Below are 19,459 nucleotides of genomic sequence, written 5' to 3'. Positions count from 1 at the left end.
ACGCCCTGGCAGGACAAAATGATTGAGGAACCTTCCATCCAGCTTATCACAGCTTGCCTGCATGCACGGATGTTCGACTCGTTAAAAATGAATTTTAAAGGCAGTTTCCTCAAATCCTTGACTGCGGGGCATACGCATAACAAATGAGTTGTTGTTTCGTTAGCGTACCCGCATAATGGACAGTATGCTGCTTGGTCTTTACTTTTCCACGATGGCTGTAAGTCCTTTGGGTCGTGCATTCCTAAGCGATCATGAATAAAGCTCTTTTTTATCTCCATGCTGAAATGTGCTGATAGATAAGCTTGAGGCTTTAAATGAGTGTAGGAATTAATCACTGTCCATGCGTGACGTCGTTTGGACAAAGTGTTTTTTTATCTTCCGAGAGAGATTTTTTCTTTGCTGAATCATTGCTGGATTTGTTGAAGTTCGCCTCATCTACCCTGCTGTCCCATGCTGATTTGATATCGAGTTCAGTCAAGGATTTTCTTAAATAGGATCCCCATGTATTAGATGTTTCTTGATCCATCTGTAGCTATAGCTATAGTTTCTGTTTTCAGTGCAAGACCATGGCGGTTGAGAAATTTTATCAGTTGAAAGTTCATTTGATGATCTGACGGATCCAGCCCTGCTTTTATGGGCACTTTTCATGTCTTCTGGTGTTTAGCGTTTTTTTAAATACAATGACGTGTGCTGTCCAACGTTTGTGACATGTGCAAATTGGATGAATAAAGTCCTCTTACTTACTGCTGCAGAGTCGGCATAGGGTCGATCCTTTGTGGACCCAGGCTGGCTCGACTGCAATCGATGGTAGTTTTCCGAAGCGAAGAGCCATCAGTTGTCTTTTTCGGTAGATCGAAAATGTAAAACTTAGATAATGTGCCGGTGCAAGGATCTTATCATTTTTGATCACCAATCAGGCGTGTGTTCGCTCATTAAAGATATTTTTATCGACTAGCAAGGAGTGAAATTTATCAGTTTTGTTTATAAGCTTGAAGGTTGAATGAGTCAAGTTCTCTAATACAAGTTGTTGTTAGTGCTTTTTGGAAGTATTGATTGAATGGAATTATTTTTTTTCCGTTGTCTAGTTCCGCCCAGAAAGTATTGTTAAGTTGTGGAGTTAGCTGTATTCTGTTTCAATCGGTACCAAAGCTTTATTTTTGCATACATCCTCCCTGTTGTGTCATTTATTATACCAAATTCAAGTCTCACCTGTGCTGGGAAAGCAAACTGATATATCTGGAAAACCTTTTTGTACGTAGAAAGTACTAGTTTGTTCAGAAGTTTGAAGTCTTTGCCTTGTAGAGCAATACTGGCACATGTTATTGGTGGAAGCTCTTTCACTGCAAGAATAGGTTTGTATGATGGACCCTTCAGCTTTTTTTGCCAGGGTCCTGAAGACAAAATGTAATGCTCTACTTCTCTGTGACATATACGTTTTCTGCTCTCAGCGATTTAGTCTGTGGTCCATATAAAACTCCAAGGGGGCAGATTTACAAGCCCCTTGCACCTCTTTTACGCCACCGTTGTGCAGCAGCTGCGCAAAACCAGCGCCATGCTGCGGGGTATTTACAACGTGACACATCTGAGAGATGCGTCACGTTGAAAAGCCCTGCGCGGGGCGCTTTACTGGTGTAGGAACGCCTCCTAAAAGTGGCTGAGTGAAATCTACACGCAGCATGTTAGAGATAGGGCACCCCCGAGCCTTGCTGGAGTTGAGTCGTGCTTGAAACGCAACTCCTAAATGAGCTGCCTTTCTGACAGGGAATGCGTCACACATTTTATTTATTTATTTATTTTATGACATTTGATTAAGCGCGAACAAATGCCCGTTGGCGTCTGGGTGCTAAGAAATCTGCGAATAATTCTCCTGCTGCTGAAGTGTGATCCGATGTTACTGGTTGAACAGCCAGGTCTTTAGCTGTTTGCGAAAGAACCAGAGAGTGGGGCTGGTTTTGATTGACTGGGGTAAGGTGTTCCATAGTTTTGATGCCGAGACCAAGAACCTCCGATCTCCCCAAGAAACAGTTTTGGTACGGGGAACCACTAGATCGTTTAAAGTGGTAGATCGAAGCGATCTGGATGGACGATATGGAATCAGTTGTTCTTTGAGAAACAAGGGTCCTTGATTATGCAGAGACTTGTACACAATGCAGAGAGTTTTAAACTTAATCCTGCTTCTGATGGGAAGCCAATGTAAGTTTCTGATGGTGTCGGTCGCAGAATTATGTTTAGGAATTCTGGCCAGAAGTCTTGCTGCTGAGTTTTGGACGGTCTGCATTTTTTTGATGACCCTGACCTGGGCATTTGCATAAAGACCGTTACAATAGTCCAGAGTGGACAGCACTAGAGAGGTCACCAAGGTTTTCTCGGTGGTTTCGGGGAGGAAGGGGATGATTTTCTTTATTAGACATAGTTTATGGAAGGCTGAGGATGCAATTTGGTTGGCATGAGGGACGAAGTTGAGATGCTCGTCAAAGACCACTTCTAGGTTCCTCACCTTGTTGGCGGGTTTTGGCGGGATTCCGAAGGCCGTGGGCCACCATACGAAGGACCAACCTGGGGTGAGTTGTCCGAATATGACGACTTCCGTCTTTTTGGAATTGAGTTTTAGACAATTCGAGGCCATCCAGTCTCCAATTGCCAACATACCTTCTTTAAAGCTCTCTCCCACCTTGTCGCTGTTGTTTTTGATGGCCAAGACCAACTGCGTGTCGTCCGAATAGGAGGTAAGGCTCATCCCATGAGCTCGAATGATGTTAGCTAGGTCCGACACATAGATATTAAAGAGTGTCGGACTTAGGGATGAGCCTTGTGGGACCCCACATGGCAGAGACAGGGTGGGCGATTGGAAAGATCCCAGTGTAACAGCCTGAGTTCTTTCAGACAGAAAAGATGCCAGAAGTTCTTTAGCTGTATGTTGAATGCCCATGTTTTTGATACGGTCGACCAAGATCGAGTGATCAACTGTGTCGAAAGCTGCGGATAAGTCTAGCAGTACTAATACTGCTGTGCCGCCATAATCTCGGATGGATCTAATATCATCTGCAGCTTTGATCAGCGCGGTCTCAGTACCGTGGAACCTACGGAACCCGAATTGAGTATTATCGAGTAGATGGTGTTCCTCTATGAAAGCAGATAAATGTAGATTCATAGCTTTTTCGGCGACTTTTGCCAGGAATGGGAGGCTTGCTATTGGCCGGTAGTTTTTCAGTTCGTCCTTATCGAGATGTGACTTTTTTAGTAATGGTTTAAGGAGAGTTTTTTTGAGGGCGTCTGGATAGATTCCTGATCTAAACATGGTAATGTCAGATTTGAGTAATGGCCGGTATCAGGACGTCCATGATTGGTGGGAGAATTTTAAAGGGGCATGGGTCTAGTGCAGAACCTGTTTTAATCGTGCTAATGATTTCCGCAGTTTGAGCATTGGTGATGTCTTTGAAAGGGGTAAACTTGGGTACAGGGTGTGTAGGGGTGTTTGTACTAGAGGGGATATTGATATTATTCGAAAAAGCTGAGAAGATGTCATTGACCTTCGTAAAGAAGAAGGTAGCCAAGGCATCACAGAGGGATTGAGAGGGAGGTGGGTTAAGATCAGGAGAGTAACCTGCTAGCTTCTTAGTGGTATCATAAAGTTCTTTAGAGGAATTTTTGGCTAGCTCTATCCGTTCGCTAAAGTACTTCTTCTTGGCCTCAATGATCATGGCTTTGTATTTGACCAACATCTCCTTATAGCGGATTTTGTTATCGTCTCTTTAGGACTTCCGCCAGTGCCTCTCCTTGTTCCTGCAGAGTTGTTTCTGGGTCCTTAGTTCTTCGGTAAACCAAGGTGCAAAGGGAGCGAGTCTATTTCTGGCCACCTGTTTGAGGGGAACCAGTGAATTAGTGGCGGTGCCCAGCCAATCGTGGAATTGCTTAGTAGCTATGTTGGGGTCGGTGGAAAAAATGGGATTGGAATTACCGAGTAGCATTTTTAGGCTAGAGCTGTCAATGTCGTTCCAAGCTTTGAACGGTTGACGGGAGGTAGTGAGTACTTTGGGAGTAGGTGTTTCAAAGATGCTGATTGAACCCAGAATGGCATGATTATCGGACCACGTGAGTGGGAGGATATGATTTATATGAATATCCTCCAGGTTGGAGAAAATGCCATCCAGGGTATGGCTGCCGTCGTGGGTAGGGGAGTTGACCAGAAGGGGGAGATCAAGTGTCTTAATGTCCGAGAGGAGGGATAAGGTATCCCTGTCCTCTAATTTGTCTAAATGGAAGATAAAATCGCCCAAAACTGTTAGAGAATCTTCCAGTGCCAGAGATTCCAGGATTGAGCTTATATCCGTAAGGAAGTCTGACCGTGGTCCTGGTGGTCTATATACAAGAATCCATCTAAAGTTGTTAGAAGGGGATAGCTTAATGGCGAATTGCATGGCTTCACAAGAGGATGAAGGGATAGCAGTGGTCCTCACGTTAAGTGATTCTTGGGCGATGATGGCTAGTCCGCCCCCTTTTTTGCGCTGTCTGTCGTGTTTATAAATTGTGAAACCTCTTGGGGCTGCAATGACTAGGTCTGGGTCAGATGTGTTGTCCATCCAAGTCTCGTCATAAATAATATATATAATTTCCTATCCTACATCAGGTCTGCTATATCCAGTCGATGTTTACCGAGAGAGCGGATGTTGGTAAGTGCTATCGGTATGCTCGTTGGTGTATTTTTGTTGGCAATGGAGGTTGTTTTATTTGCAAGGGAGATAGAGGCCGTACAATGGGGGCAGGACTGGATGGAAGGACTGGGAAGGAATGCAGGGTCGAGCTTTAGGCAGTCACTGTTATCAGGTGGGTGCAACTTGAGCAGCGTGTGGTTTGAGTAGTGCACATGGATGGCTGGGGCGAATGGACCAGGGGTGGCGGCCCTGGGCCCGGTCCAGGTGCGGACGGGCGCAGACGGGCTTGCCTTTGGCACGCCTTCGGGCGCGCCATCGGCGCGCCCGCTGAGCGGATGGGGAGGCCTGGTGTTTTTATACATGTTTAGAGGAGGGTTTAGAGGAGGGTGGGAGGCGTCCAACAACTGGACCACAACCCTTTCCTACCAGCAAGATGGTGGCTGAGGTGGGTGAAGTCACGGTGTCAGCACCTGAAATCGGCTGTGCCGTGCGAGGATGAGGTATTGGCGGCTTCGGTGCAAATTGTTGGATGTAGCTCATGATGAGCCGTGCGACTTCCATTTATTGCTGCGTGGTGAGCCTTTGTTCGTTGTTGTTTTTTTTCCCTTTGGGCAAAATTCCATGACCGGGAGATGGGTTGACTTTAGCTGTTTTAAGGCAGGAATGTTGGTTGGAGCTGTTGATGTATTGCCTCTATTTAGTATGTCATGCCGACCCTGTGATTGGTATTCTGGTGTTAAAACTATTTGCTGCATTGATAGTCCACACTGCCGGTTTTTTACACTGGTTGCTTCTTCTAGTTCTTCTTCCACTATAGTGGACTTGTGCAGTCTGAAGTTTCCTTGTTGATGCATTCAGCCCTTTTTATGTTGTGTATTGATGTTTCTGCAATAGGCAAGTTAGTCTGAATGGTCTCTTTATGTTTTATTGTTCTGTCCTGTTCTAAGTTTCCAGGCTCAGTTTCTCGGGGGTTTACTCATGGCAATTTCACTTGTTTGCATTCTGTTGAACTTGCTTTTTTTGTGGTTTTGTATGTAAAAGCTAAGGTTTTCTTGTTGCAGAACTCCCATTATTCTGACTTTGGGAGATGGGGTATTAAATAAAAAAGATGGTACCTTCTGGATCTTATCTTGGTTGCATAATTCTTCGGGATCTCTGATTCCTGGCTCCTTTATTTCTGTCGTGCCTTGGGCATTATTTGGCCTTCCTTGCTGTGTGGAATCGTTGTTGGTTGAGTTTTTGCAAGTCAGGATGTTAGGGACTTGTTTCTTGTGCACGATTCCTCCTAGCAGATCTTTGGGCTTCGGATTTGTTCCAGAAGACGCTGATTGTAGGGTATTTCTGTCTTGTTGCTTTTTCCTTTTTCCAAGCGGTTTGTTCTCTGCATTGGGTCTTTTTTTGTTGTTCTTTTTCTTGTATAGAGTTCTAAGCCTCCCCAAATATGTGTGGTTGTTATTCCACACAGTTTGGAGCCTGTGGCACTGTAGGAGTTCGTAGCCCTTGGTTTGTTGTGCTCCGCTTCTTCCAGGCCATCCATTTCTGTGTCCCAATCCTTCTGTGTCGGCCATGCCCGTGAAAAGATTTATAAGGTTTGTTTTCGCTTGGGTCTCCCTGGTTGAGCTAAATCTTGCTTGCTCATTAACTCGGAGTGTTGTTTGATTTCTTGCTTTCCTTCCATGCTTTTTGTGTCTTCTGGTTTCTTTAGTCGGGTGTGTAATTCAGTTTTTACTGTTGCTGAGTCACCTTGCATAGTCTCTACAGGTGCTGCCTTCGTTTCCAAAGATCTTTGTGGCTCAGTTGAGGTTTTTGTTACCTTCTGTTCTTCTTTCGGTGCCGCCTGTGAGGGAATTACTATTTGTACTTCGTGCTCAGTAAGTGTGCTTGATGGGAGCTGTATTTACCTTTTTGAGAGCTATTATTTGTTCTAATAAAATTGGTAGGAGGCTCAATGTGTCGATTATCGGGCCACAGGCACAGGGCCTTTGCTGTGGTGTATATTTGGATTGTGTTCTTGTTATTAAATTATTAAGATTATCCAATTTTGTGTTTATCACTGTGATGGGTAGCGCTGTGATGTTCATTCATTCAATTTGAATGTCCAGTTTATCCGGTTGCAAATTGAGTGCCTTTGTAGATGATTGTAGTGTTTGTAGTAGTGTTTTAAAGAGCTCCATGTAGGTACTTGTGTCACTAAGTATTTCAAGGCATATTATCAAGCCCCAGCGATAATTAAGTGTGCTTTAATTATCGCCAGCTATCGCTGGAATATATTGCCAAGCTAGCTCTATATTATCAACGCTTAGAGCTATGGCAAAATATTCCAGTGATAGCGGGGTTTTCCATGGATCATCGTTGGTTTTCCAGCGATGTTCCTTTGAAAATGTCGATAAGCTTAGTGATAAGGCCCTGCGGCCTTATCCCACAATCCACCTCTCATGTTAGTATGCCTTAGTCAGGAATTTAACAGACGTTAAATTCCTTAGTTAAGGCAGCGTTAATGCAATTTAAATTATCGCTACGCCTCTTTAATCATTTCCCATGTTCTTTTCGCAGCCACGACTACTTTCTCATTATCGATGCGAGGCGTGTGAAAAATGGGAGCTAAATCAAGGAAACACGTGCTAGTGTGTCCTTGTAAATAATGCGATATAATTATTGCTGCTTTGCGCTCAAAAAATGGGCGCAAAAGCGGCGATAATTGTATCGCCGGCCCTTAGTATTATGCCCCTTCCTCTTGTGATTGCATGGATTTTGGTTCTGGGTTTGCTGGTTGGTTTCAGATGTGTACTCTGCTAGTATCCTGTGGTGGGAGAATAACTTTGGTTGTGTTTTGGTTCCCTATTACATTGCATGGGGTAGTTGTAGTCCTCCTGCTGATTTTCTCTTTTAAATCTATGTCTTGTAGTGTTGTCCTTGTTAGGCGTGAGCCTTATTGTTCTCAGCCATGAACTTTCTGAGCCCTCTAAATCCTCTAGGTGTGTCTGATGAACCTGGGCTACAGCTGTAGGCCCTTGTATTGTTTTGTATTGTGTTATAGGCTTGGGGTTGAGTAGGACAGTATTTTGTGGCCTATTCATAGGTTTGTTGACTGAGCGTTTGAATTTATGTTTTCTCCTTCGTTGCTCCCTTCTTTTCTTGAGATAGGTGCTCAACTGCGATCTTGTTGTCGCTCGTGACGTCAGTGTTGTTTGTTGGGACCTTTATTGGTTCCTCTATGTATAACTCCTTAAGTGTGGGTGGTTTCTCATTGGCCTCACACATCTTCTTGTTTCTTCCTTTGGGTTCTCCAGGCCTGTGTCTACCAGGTCCAAGTTTTGACGGATCCCCTGGCTGTGTGGGCTATTTGGGTCCTTTCTGTTGTGTGTGAGGTCGTTTTACTTCTCTTTTGTGGTAGCATTGTAGGCCATCCTCTGAGGGGCAAGTGAGCGTCAGAAGGCCTGGTACCTCTCCAGGAATCAAATATATTATGGAGTTCTTTGAGGAAGAAGAAGCTGGAGCTATTGTTCTTAGTTCCACTATTTTCTGGGTTCCTAAACATTGTTAAAATCAATGAAATTAAAGGACTCTTTTTGGTTTTGCCCAGTTTGCAGCTTTTGCTGGTTGTTTTGTATTTTGTTTTTTGCACCTTGCTTCATGTTGCTAGGCTTCTGGGGCAGTGGTTTCAAAATGTGTGCGCATTTGTTTGTGCTATGTAACACTTCTAGGTAGTAGGTGTTTGAGGCTGATCTAGCACCCTTTTTGCCTAATAAGCTATGAGTTTATTATTTTTCACGCTTATTGATGCTATGGTTAAACATGTTTAGTGAATGTGCAGATATTTCCCTCTGAAGGAACACTACTACCTGTTTCATTGCTGTTAAGGCTTCTGGAGCTGATTCAGAGTCCGCCTGATCTCATCTTCTCCTCTGTGTTTCGTGAGTTCCGGTAACTCACCATAGGACAACTGAAACTTGTCCCGGCCTAGCCTTGTTAGATTTGACAGTCCTGTCATTCTTATGGCTGCAAGGGTTGAGCACATAATTATTTGATGCCCCTTTTCTTGGAATTTGTGCTAGGATTGAGTTTGATTTGTATTCCTGTTTTCCTGTATACTGTATTTTATTGTAATTGCCGTTTGAGGTTGAACCCTTTATTTATGCCATTGTTTGTGCCCTTAATTGTGTATTTTTCCAAGTGGCTAGATCATTAGTTTTAGGCTGCTCCTGTCGTTTGGGTCAAGAAAGGCAGTCAGGCAGTCGGACTTGCGAGAGATAGTATGTGAGCAAGCTTGAGTTTGTTCCAATCTTCTAGTTGATGTTTCTTTTTGGGAATATGTGATCCAGCCTGCAGGTAGTGGTCCCCCTAGATGCTTTAGGCTGAGATAGGGGTGTACTGTTGGAGTTGCAGGGACTAGTAAATTGCAGCTCCCTCCAGCACTGAAATCTCAGATGTGGATGTGCCCCTCCCCCTATGGCATGTCCTCTTGCCAAGGGACAGGCCCAGCAGTGTTGGGTTGGTGGTGTTGCGGCCAACAACAATGGTGGTAGATGGAGGAGACAAAGGCTGGGGGGCTGCACTGTACTCAGTGGAAAGTTGCCTTGCCTACCCCCCGCTGTAATCTCCCATTGGTCTTTCACACTGTAACCAGACTGTAGACTCTGTAAGTTCTGCAACCCCCAATTGTGGGGTGGCTATTGTCCCCTGTTTTCTACCACCCGGGGCAAGGCTAGGAAGGCAGAGCAGTAGCAATAGCAAGGAGGCAGTGGGGAGGGATCAAGGAGTCGTCAGGGATCTTGCGGGAGCCCACCGACCCACAAGCCGCACACAGACTAGGCAGGTCCGCTTCCCCGGGGGAGTTTGGAATCACTATCTCTAAAGGGACTCACCTGCTTGACCCCACCCCATTGCCTCCACTGCGGTGCTTCCCTGCCTCACCTCCACTCTAGTGATGCTGCCTTGTCGCACCACACCACACCTTTGCGTCGCCGTCTGCCAGAGCTGTAATTTTCGAGTGTGGTTGCAGTTGCAGATTTCCCTGGATACACGGAGTACTCGCGGCTCACGGCTCCAAACTCACTGCTCACTACTCCACTCTGCTCCACACCATGCCCTGCTGTGAACCGGAAGTAAATTCACATGGAGTGTACTTCTGTTAATGTCTGTTCTCCTCTCACATCCTTCTTCAGCCCCCTGTGAGTGTCCATATGTTAATGTCTGTTCTCCTCTCACACCTCTCTTCAACCTCCTGTGAGGGTCCTTATGTTAATGTCTGTGTTTCTCTCACATCTCTCCTCAGCCTCCTGTGAGTGTCCTTATATTAATGTTTGTTCCTCTCTCACTCCTCTCCTCAGCCCCCTGTGAGTTTCCTTATGATAATGTCTGTTCCTCTATCACATCTCTGTTAAGCCCCCTGTGAGTGTCCTTATGTTAATGTCTGTTCTTATCTCACATCTCTCTTCAGCCTCTTCTATGAGTCCTTATGTTAATGCTGTCAAGCTCAGGGATCTGCTCGATGCAACATCCCCGGACTTTGCCTTCCTGACAGAAACCTGGTTTATCGACTCCTCCGCACCCGATATCACCAAAGCCATCCCAGACGGATACAAGATTACCTGCAGAGACTGCACCCCCTGGATCCCGCCCCCAGTTCAGCGACTCCATCGCCGACTTGATCAGCACGCGCGCACTGACCTCCACTGACTACATCCTCCTCGGAGACCTGAACTTTCACCTTGAGAAGAACAACGACAACATCTCCACAACCCTGATCGACAACCTCACCAACCTCGGACTGAAGCAACTCATCACATCGCCCACCCACTCCGCCGGCCACAAGCTCGACCCCGTCTTTTCCTCAAGCCTGCACGTCTCCGTCAGCCACACCACCGAACTCCTCTGGACCGACCACCGCTGCATCCACTTGGCCTTACAGAAACCCACCACACACCACTGCACCCAACAGATCTCCCCGCCGCTGCTGGAGCAAAATCACTGAAGACCTAATACACGCAAACCTCGCTCTCAGCCCACCCACCGAACCCTCCAACACCGATGACGCTGCCCACAGCCTCTGAAGCTGGATTAAGGACTGTGCCAACACCCTCGCCCCTCTGAAACCCCCCCCCCACAGAGACACCAGCAAGAGGGCCAGCTGGTTTACCCCAGAACTCCTAGCCGTCAAGCAAGCCTGCCGGAAACTAGAGAAGAAATTGCACAGTGAACGAACTCCGGACAGCACGCAGCACACAAGGACACCATCCGCAACCACCACCACCTTATCAGGGCGGCCAAGAGGACCTCCTTCAAAGGCCGCCACGACAACAACGCACACAATAGCAAGGAGCTCTTCAACATTGTGAAGGAACTCTCCAACCCCAGCTCCAACACCAACGACATCCCGCCGTCGCAAACCCTGTGCGACTCCCTCACCACCTTCTTCCACCACAAGATAGCAGACATCCATGACAGCTTCAACACCAAGATAGCCCCAACCGACAGCAACAAAACAGACCCTCCGCACATGAATGATCACAATTCCCTGTTAGCCTGGGCCAGTGTGAGCATCGATGACACCATCAAGACCATGCGCACAATCCACTCCGGCTCTCCGTCAGACCCATTCCCGCACCACGCCTTCAACAGAGCAAGCATCTCCATCGCACCCCACCTCCGCAACATCATCAATCTCTCCCTCAAGATCGCGACCTTCACAGAGATCTGGGAACATGCTGAGATCAACCTCCCCTACTCAAAAAACCTAAGGCATCCTAAGAGACCTCAAGAACTTCCAACCCATCTCTCTGCTCCACTTTCCGGCCAAGGTCATAGAGAAAAACGTCAACAGACAGCTAACCCGATACCTTGAAGAAAACAGAATCCTGGACCCTTCCCAGTCAGGGTTCTGCAGCAACTACAGCACCAAGACTGCCCTCAGCGCCGCCACCGACGACATCAGGACCCTGCTGGAAAACGGTGAGACCGCAGCAATCATCATCCTAGTCCTCCCTGCCGCCTTCGACACCTTCTGCCACCGCACACTACGGGCACGCCTCGATGCCGCAGGGATCCGAGACAAGGCTCTGGATTGGACCACCTCCCTCCTCTCTGGTAAAACCCAGAGTGTCCGCTCCCTCCATTCTATTCCAAAGCCTCTGAGATCATCTGCAGCGTACCCCAAGGATCCTACCTCGGCCAGACACTGTTCAACATTTACATGTCTCCGCTCACACACGCAGCCCGACAGCACGCCCTCAACATAATCTCCTACGCCGACGACAGTCAGCTGATCCTCTCCCTCACCAAGGACCCCATCACCGCCAAAGCCAACCTCCACGAAGAAATGAAGGCCGTCGCCGACTGGATGAAGACCAGCTGTCTGAAGCTGAACTCGGACAAGACGGAGGTCCTCATCCTCAGCTCCAACCCTTCAGCCTGGGATGACTCCTGGTGGCCAACAGCACTGGGGGCAGCCCCGACACCCACCGACCACGCACGCAACCTGGGAATATTCATCAATGCTCTCAATGATCAAGTAAGTCAACGTCATCTCCTCCTCCTGCTTCAACACCCTCGGCATGCTCTGCAAGATCTACAGATGGATCCCGACAGATACAAGAAAGACAGTCACCCAGGCCCTCGTCAGCAGCAGACTCAACTACGGAAATGCCCTTTACGCAGGAGCCCCAACCAAGCTCATCAAACGACTACAATGCATCCAAAACACCTCGGCACGACTGATCCTCGATGTACCATGCCACGGCCACATCATCTCCCACCTGAGAAACCTGCACTGGCTCCCTGTCAACAAGAGGATATCCTGCAAGCTCCTCAACCATGCTCACAAGGCACTCCACTAGACCGGCCCAGCCTACCTCAACAGATGGGTCTCCTTCTACATCCCCAACTGCCAGCTACGCTCGGCCGACTTCTCACTCCCCAGAGTCCCGCACATCCGAAGAACAACCACCGGTGGGAGATCCTTCTCCCACCTCACCACCAAGATACAGAAAACACCCTCCCACTGAGCCTACAACAGACCCAAGACCTGCTGACCTTCAGGAGGATACTCATGACTTGGTTGTTCGATCAGTAGCGCCATCCTCCCCCAGCACCTTGAGACCCTCGCGGGTATGTAGTGCACTTTACAAATGATTGATTGATTGAATGTCTGTTCTTTTCTCACACCTCTCTTCAGCCCCCTGTGAGTGTCCTTATGTGAATGCCTGCCCTCCTCTCACAACTCTCTTCATCCCACTGCCCGTGTTTTTATGTAAGGGGTGGCTGCTGAATTTCAAAAGTGATGGGGCGTACATTATATACACACGCATAATGTGTCTGCGAACGTAGTGAGCAAGTCCGAAGTGAAAAGAGCAATTTCAAGTTTTCCCTCACAAGAAATTTTTTGAAAATATGGGATTCAAATTATAGATTTTATAGCAAACATTTATAACTAGTTTTTGAAAAACTTGATTTTCAATGTGGCATTTTACAGCACAAGTTTCAAGACAATTATCAAAGCATAACAGATATTTGTGAAGCATAGTACCTCATTTTTCTGTCTGGGATAAACCCTGCAACCCACAAACCAAACACATACCCACTCAAAAAGTAGGCGCCACAAGTGTTTGCCACCTAGATGCCTCTTTCTACCTGTTTACTGTATTTTGTCAGGCATGGGCCTCTCAAAAAAGATGGGTTGGAAAATGATGCTGCTCGAAGGGTAAAACCCCAATTCACATAGATGGAAAGGAAAGACACACACATATGTGTACAGTCGCTACTAACAAATCAAGAACCTCCGTGTTTTGGATCTGGATTATTAGATTAGTTTATAATTAGTGTTTCCTCATCCTGGGCTCCAGCCCCTCCGCTTAGGATGACTCACGGTGGGCTGCAGATCTTGGATCCCTACAAGACCCGCAGACCACAAAGGAAACCTCAGCATCAGGTTGGACTCCTCTCTCACCATGAACCGCTAGATCAATGCTGTCTCATCATCCTGCTTCGACATGCTACGCCTGTTCCGAAAGAACTTCAAGTGGATCCCCACCGAGTCCAGAAAGATGGTCACAGAAGCACTTGTTAGTAACAGCCTCAACTACGGCAACACACCCTATGCCAACATCACCTAGAAACCCCTCAGGAAACTGCAGCGTCAGCACAGACTCAGGCTGGCGCTTCAGGTAGAGGCTAGCATGCGGTACAGCTGGGTCAGCCTGGTCAACAATGCAAACAAGCATTGATAAATGCATTAGGTTTCTTAGTCTCAGAGCGTCTGTATTGCAGTGTCAGCGTTAGCTCAGGCTGGCACTTAAGTTACAGACTGGCATGAGGGAGAGCAGGATCGACCCTGGCAATAATGCAAACAAGTATTGGTAAATGCATTAAGTTTGTTGTGCTCGGAGGGTCTGTACTGCAGTGTCAGCGCTGGCTCAGACTGGCACTTCAGGTACAGACAGTCATAAGGAAGCCAGGGTTTTTCTTCTGTCTAAACTGCTTTTATTCCTTGTGACTGCACACTCGTTTTCTGTGTTTTTTTAAACTGCACATTGTTTAGAGAGCGAGCGCCTGAAAGGGAAGATAAATATCCCTTTTCAGCGTCAAGCTCCCATGTGACTTGGGGCCACGCCCATCGCTTGTAGCCACGCCCACTCCTCCTCCACCTCATTACCATGCTCACAACTCGACAGCGCAGCGGTCGAGCGCAGCGGGCACACCTTCAGCACGCTGAAGACACTCCAAAGACTAGCCCGTCTGTGCCCGACCGGGCCCAGACGGGCTTAGGGCATACCACTCTGCTTAACTCTTCTAGCCCTCGGACCCCCTTTCACAGGTATTCGCGGGACACACTGCTTGCTCTACGCACGGCCAAACACCCCAGCTGTTGCTATTATTGGATTGAGAGTTCCGCATTTAAACATTGTCTTGCCTGTCGCCCGCATAACACTTGCAAGGACCTTGACTCACTGACTATGGCTCTGCTTAATTGCAGATCACTGCCTTGTCATGCCACGGAGGTTCACTCCCTCCTTTTGGACCATAGTCTGGATGTCTTATTCCTGACGGAAACGTGGCTGACTACAGGTTCCGACCCCGACATTGTCAACGCTCTCCCCCCGGGATACCTCATGTTCCATCTTGATAGGCCGGATGGGAGAGGGGGTGGAGTGGCCATTGTCTACAGAGACACATTCTTATGCAAAGCAGTAGACTGCGGCATCAACAACGCTGAAAGTTGTCAGTTTACCCTTCGTGTCTCCTCTACTGTCTCTATCTCTGGCCTCCTTGTGTATCGGCCTCCCGCTACGCTAGGGAACTTTGTGGATTCTTTCATGGAGGCTGTTATCCCACTGGCTGCTGCCTCGTCCAACTTTGTCATTCTTGGGGACTTCAACTTTCATTTTGACGACCCCAATGACGTAGTAGCAAGGGATTTTTTAAGTTCGCTCGGGGCACTGGACCTACATCTTGTTAATATGGGAGCTACTCATATTAGAGGTCATCAGCTTGATGCGGTTTTTGCTAATTCTGCGAACCTACAGGCTCTCCAGATGTTGGCTCTCCCCTGGACCGATCACCATCTCATTCCGTTTAGCTGGTTGCTGGGGAACCGGAGAGACCCCGCACCAAGACAACATATTGTGGAACGACTCTGGCCGAAGCTCCCGGTGGACAGTTGGGCGGAAGAACTAGCTAGAACCTGTCCTCACCCCGTAGATGACCCCAACATCGCTGATCAGCTCTTGGGCGAATGGCTGACTAACTCTCTGGACTTACTGATCCCGAATAAAAGGAGGCTTGTCAGGGAGAGAAGAATTGGCTCTGCCCCCTGGTATACCTCCGAACTTAGGTGCATCAGAACCTCTTGTAAAAGGCTTGAACGTGATTGGAGGAGAGAGCAGACGGAAGAAAGCCGGGCCAATTACAAAAGGGAGTTGAGGAAATATAAAAGCGCACTGAAGGACGCTAAAAAGATTTTCTTTAGCGACAGGATTGAGAGAGCAAGCAATTCTTCTGGAGAATCGTTTAAAATCTTCAAGGAACTTCTGAAAGCCCCGATCCCTCCAGTGTTGCATGATAATCCCAAAGAAAAATGTCAAGTCAAGTCAAAGGATTTATATAGCGCGCTACATACCCAGAGGGTCTCAAGGCGCTTAAGGAGGGGTGGGGAGTTACTTGTCAAATATCCACGTTTTAAGTTGCTTTCTGAATGCTAGGTGGTTCTGGGTAAGGCGAAGGTAAGTGGGAAGTGAGTTCCAGGTTATATCTGCCAGGTAGGAGAAGGATCTACCTCCCATGGTGGTCTTGTTGATGCGAGGTACAGTGGCAAGGGCTTGGTTGGAAGATCGAAGCTGGCAGGAGGGGGTGTAGAAGGACAGTCGTGTGTTGAGGCATTCTGGTCTGATTTCGTAGAGTGCTTTGTGTGCGTGGGTTAGGAGCCGGAAAGTGATCCTTTTATTGACGGGAAGCCAGTGGAGGTTTTTCAGGTGACCAGAGATATGTTCTTTACATGGGATGTCTAATATGAGCCTGGCTGAGGCGTTTTGGATTCGTTGGAGTTTTTTCTGGAGTTTAGCGGTAGTCCCGGCGTAGAGGGTGTTTCCATAGTCCATTCGGCTCGTGACCAGAGCGTGGGTGACCGTTTTCCTAGTTTCGGTGGGGATCCAGCAAAATGTTTTTTTGAGCATGCGAAGAATGTTGAAGCAGGATGAGGAGACGGCGTTGACTTGTCTGTTCATTGAAAGTGAGGAATCCAGGATGACGCCCAGGTTCCGTGCGTGGTCTGTCGGGATGGGTGCTTAGAGAAAATCTTATCCTCCCTACCCACTATTCCTCAAAGCCGGAGGAGGAGGTGATAAAAGTCCTGTTGGAGATGAAGAGTGGCTCCCCGAGTGACCCAGTTCCCATAAAACATCTTAAGCTCGTGGCTAACACCTTGTCAACTCCTCTGACTGATCTCTTGAATCTTTCACTCGCTCAGGGAACAGTGCCCCAGAGATGGAAAAAGGCTGTGGTGAAAGCCCTATTGAAAAAACCAGGACTGGATTCATCCAATTTGACCAACTTCAGGCCAATTTCACTTCTGCCTGGATTTTCTAAAATTGCAGAGAAGTTGGTCAACCGTCAGCTCTCTCACCATCTTGAGTCTAACCACCTGCTAGGAGATTCCCAGACTGGTTTCCGCCCCGGCCATGGAACAGACACTGCCTTGCTGGCAGTAGTGGAGGAGGCAAGGAGCACTCTAGATACAGGAGGGTCAGTGGCAGTGATCCTCCTGGACTTGAGTGCTGCCTTTGACACCGTGAGTCATCAGGTGCTCCCCCAACGTCTGTCAGAGGTAGGTGTCTCAGGGACGGCCCTGAAATGGTTGGGATCTTTTCTCTCTGACCGTTTCTACCAAGTCTGGGAAGGGTCAGAGCAATCTGCCCTATTCCCTCTTCAATGTGGAGTCCCGCAGGGCTCATCGCTGAGCCCTACCCTATTTAATATATATATGACTCCACTTGAAAGAGTGGTCGCCCCTTCAGGGGTGAAGATCATCAGTTACGCTGATGATACTCAGCTGGTGGTGGGCCTCACTTAGCTGGCTGAACAACCTGAGGTGTTACACGACTGCCTTGCCAATGTTTATCGTTGGATGTCTATCTCCGCCCTAAAGCTTAATGGAGGTAAAACCGAGCTGATGCTCCTGGGCAATTCCAGCCCCTCCATTATTGCGAGCTGCTGGCCCCGGTCTCTTAGTGACCCATCATCCTCAAAGAAGGAGATCAAGTCCTTGGGAGTATGGTTGGAAGAAGACCTGTCCTTCAGGACTCATGCCAGGAAGACCGCAGGGTTTTGCTTTGGTTTACTGAGATCAGCCCGAAAGGTGCTACCTCTGCTTCCTGATCCAGCAAGGAAGCTGTTGATACGTGGCCTGATTCTATCGAGGCTCGATTATGGGAATGCGCTATTTCTCGGTGCTCCAAAAGCGACCTTCAAAACCCTCCAACAGGTGCAAAACGCAGCTGCGAGAGTCCTTATGGATGTTCCCAGAAGGCAGTCTGCTGCTCCGGCCCTCAAAGCGCTTCACTGGCTCCCCGTGAAGGAGCGGGTGAAATTTAAAGCGCTATGTACAGCCCACAAAATTTTACATGGCAAAGGCCCCCCCATCCTTGCTAACATGGCCCGTCCTTACAAACCCCCACGTCTGCTGCGCTCGGACCAAAAACACCTTTTGCAGTTAGCGAGAGTAAGAAGAGCTCGTTCTGGGGGCAGGCATTTCTCTGTGCAAGTGGCCTCTCTTTGGAACTCTCTGCCCCTCAAGATTCGCTCAGAGCCCAAGATCCTACCATTCAGGAAACTTCTTAAGACCAACTTGTTTCCATAGTAGTGATTAGCTGAGTCTCTCCTTCTGGTCTGTTGCGCCGGGATGCCCCAGGGTAAGCTGAGCGCATTATAAATTTCACATTATTATTATTATTATTAGAGTGCGGGGTCATCCTGGGCAACAATTCAAACAAGCATTGGTAAACACATTAGGTTTCTTAGACTCTGATGGTCAGTAATGCAGTATCAACACTGGCTCAGGCCGGCACTTCAGGTACAGACTGGCATGAGGGAGAGCAGGGTCGGCCTTGGCAACAATCCAAACAAGTATTGGTAAAGGAATTATGTTTCTTAGTCTCTGAGGGTCTGTACTGCAGTGTCAGCCCTGGCTCAGGCTGGCATTTAAGTTACAGACTGGCATGAGGGAAAGCGGCATCAGCCTTAGCAACAATGCAAGCAAGCATTGGTAAATGCATTAGGTTTCTCAGTCTCTGAGGGTCAGTAGTGCATTGCCAGCGTTAGCTCAGAATGGCACTTAAGTTACAGACTGGCATGAGGGAAAGCGGCATCAGCCTTAGCAACAATGCAAACAAGCATTGGTAAATGCATTAGGTTTCTCAGTCTCTGAGGGTCAGTAGTGCATTGCCAGCGTTAGCTCAGAATGGCACTTAAGTTACAGACTGGCATGAGGGAAAGCGGCATCAGCCTTAGCAACAATGCAAGCAAGCATTGGTAAACGCATTAGGTTACCCAGTCTCTGAGGGTCAGTAGTGCATTGTCAGCGCTGGCTCAGACTGGCCCCTCAGGTACAGACTGGCAGGAGGGAGAGCGGAGTCAGCCTGGGCAACAATGCAAACAAGCATTAGTAAATGCATTACGTTTCTTAGTCTCGGAGCATCTGTAGTGCATTGTCAGTGCTGGTTTAGGCTGGCACTTCAGGTACAGACTGGCATGAGGGAGAGAGGAGTCGGCCAGGGAAACAATGCAAACAAGCAATGGTAAATGCATTAGGTTTCTTAGTCTCTGAGAGTCCATACTGCAGTGCCAGCACTGGCTCAGGCTCGCACTTTATGGTACAGTCTGGCGGGAGGGAGAGCGGGGTCGGCCTGAGTAACAATGCAAAAAGATCAGAATACAAATCGAGCTCACTTACTTGCTGTTCCGTCTGCGGAGGAAATTTCAGCTGTTTTTTCCTCCTCCAGGTGCGTTCAGCTCCAATCTCCTACCAAGCCCAAGCTCAAATAGAAGCACACAGCAGACTCCAATACGTTTTTCTACTCCTGGTGGGAGGGACAGTGGGACAGACTGGGCGGCTTTGCCAAAGATTAATGAGTGCTCAGTTAAAACCGAGCTGACATGCTTCTGTTTTTACTCTGATAATATATTGCTGGCTTCTCTCATTTCATGTGCAGAAGAGCACACTGCAACCTCAGTCACTGGACTCAAGCAGGAGTAGAATATGCAAAAGTAAAACACTCAACATGCTCTGACCTGGCTGCCTGACCAGGAAGGACGCTATA

General features: G+C 47.9%; 1 protein-coding gene across 1 annotated transcript in view; it reads right to left on the bottom strand.

Annotated features, from left to right (window-relative positions):
* LOC147736693 (lectin-like) overlaps nucleotides 1-19,230 on the bottom strand; it is a 171,283-nt gene extending 152,053 nt beyond the window's left edge. Inside the window, exon 1 of the mRNA XM_086953809.1 lies at nucleotides 19,093-19,230. The gene's annotated coding sequence lies outside the window, so the exon portion shown is untranslated. The remainder of the gene's footprint in view (nucleotides 1-19,092) is intronic.
* Nucleotides 19,231-19,459: the final 229 nt, after the last annotated feature.

Source organism: Lissotriton vulgaris, chromosome 1_2 (assembly GCF_964263255.1).
Source record: "Lissotriton vulgaris chromosome 1_2, aLisVul1.2, whole genome shotgun sequence".
Lineage (NCBI taxonomy): Eukaryota > Metazoa > Chordata > Amphibia > Caudata > Salamandridae > Lissotriton > Lissotriton vulgaris.
Note: the sequence above shows the minus strand (reverse complement) of the source record. Positions and strands in the feature narration are given on the sequence as shown.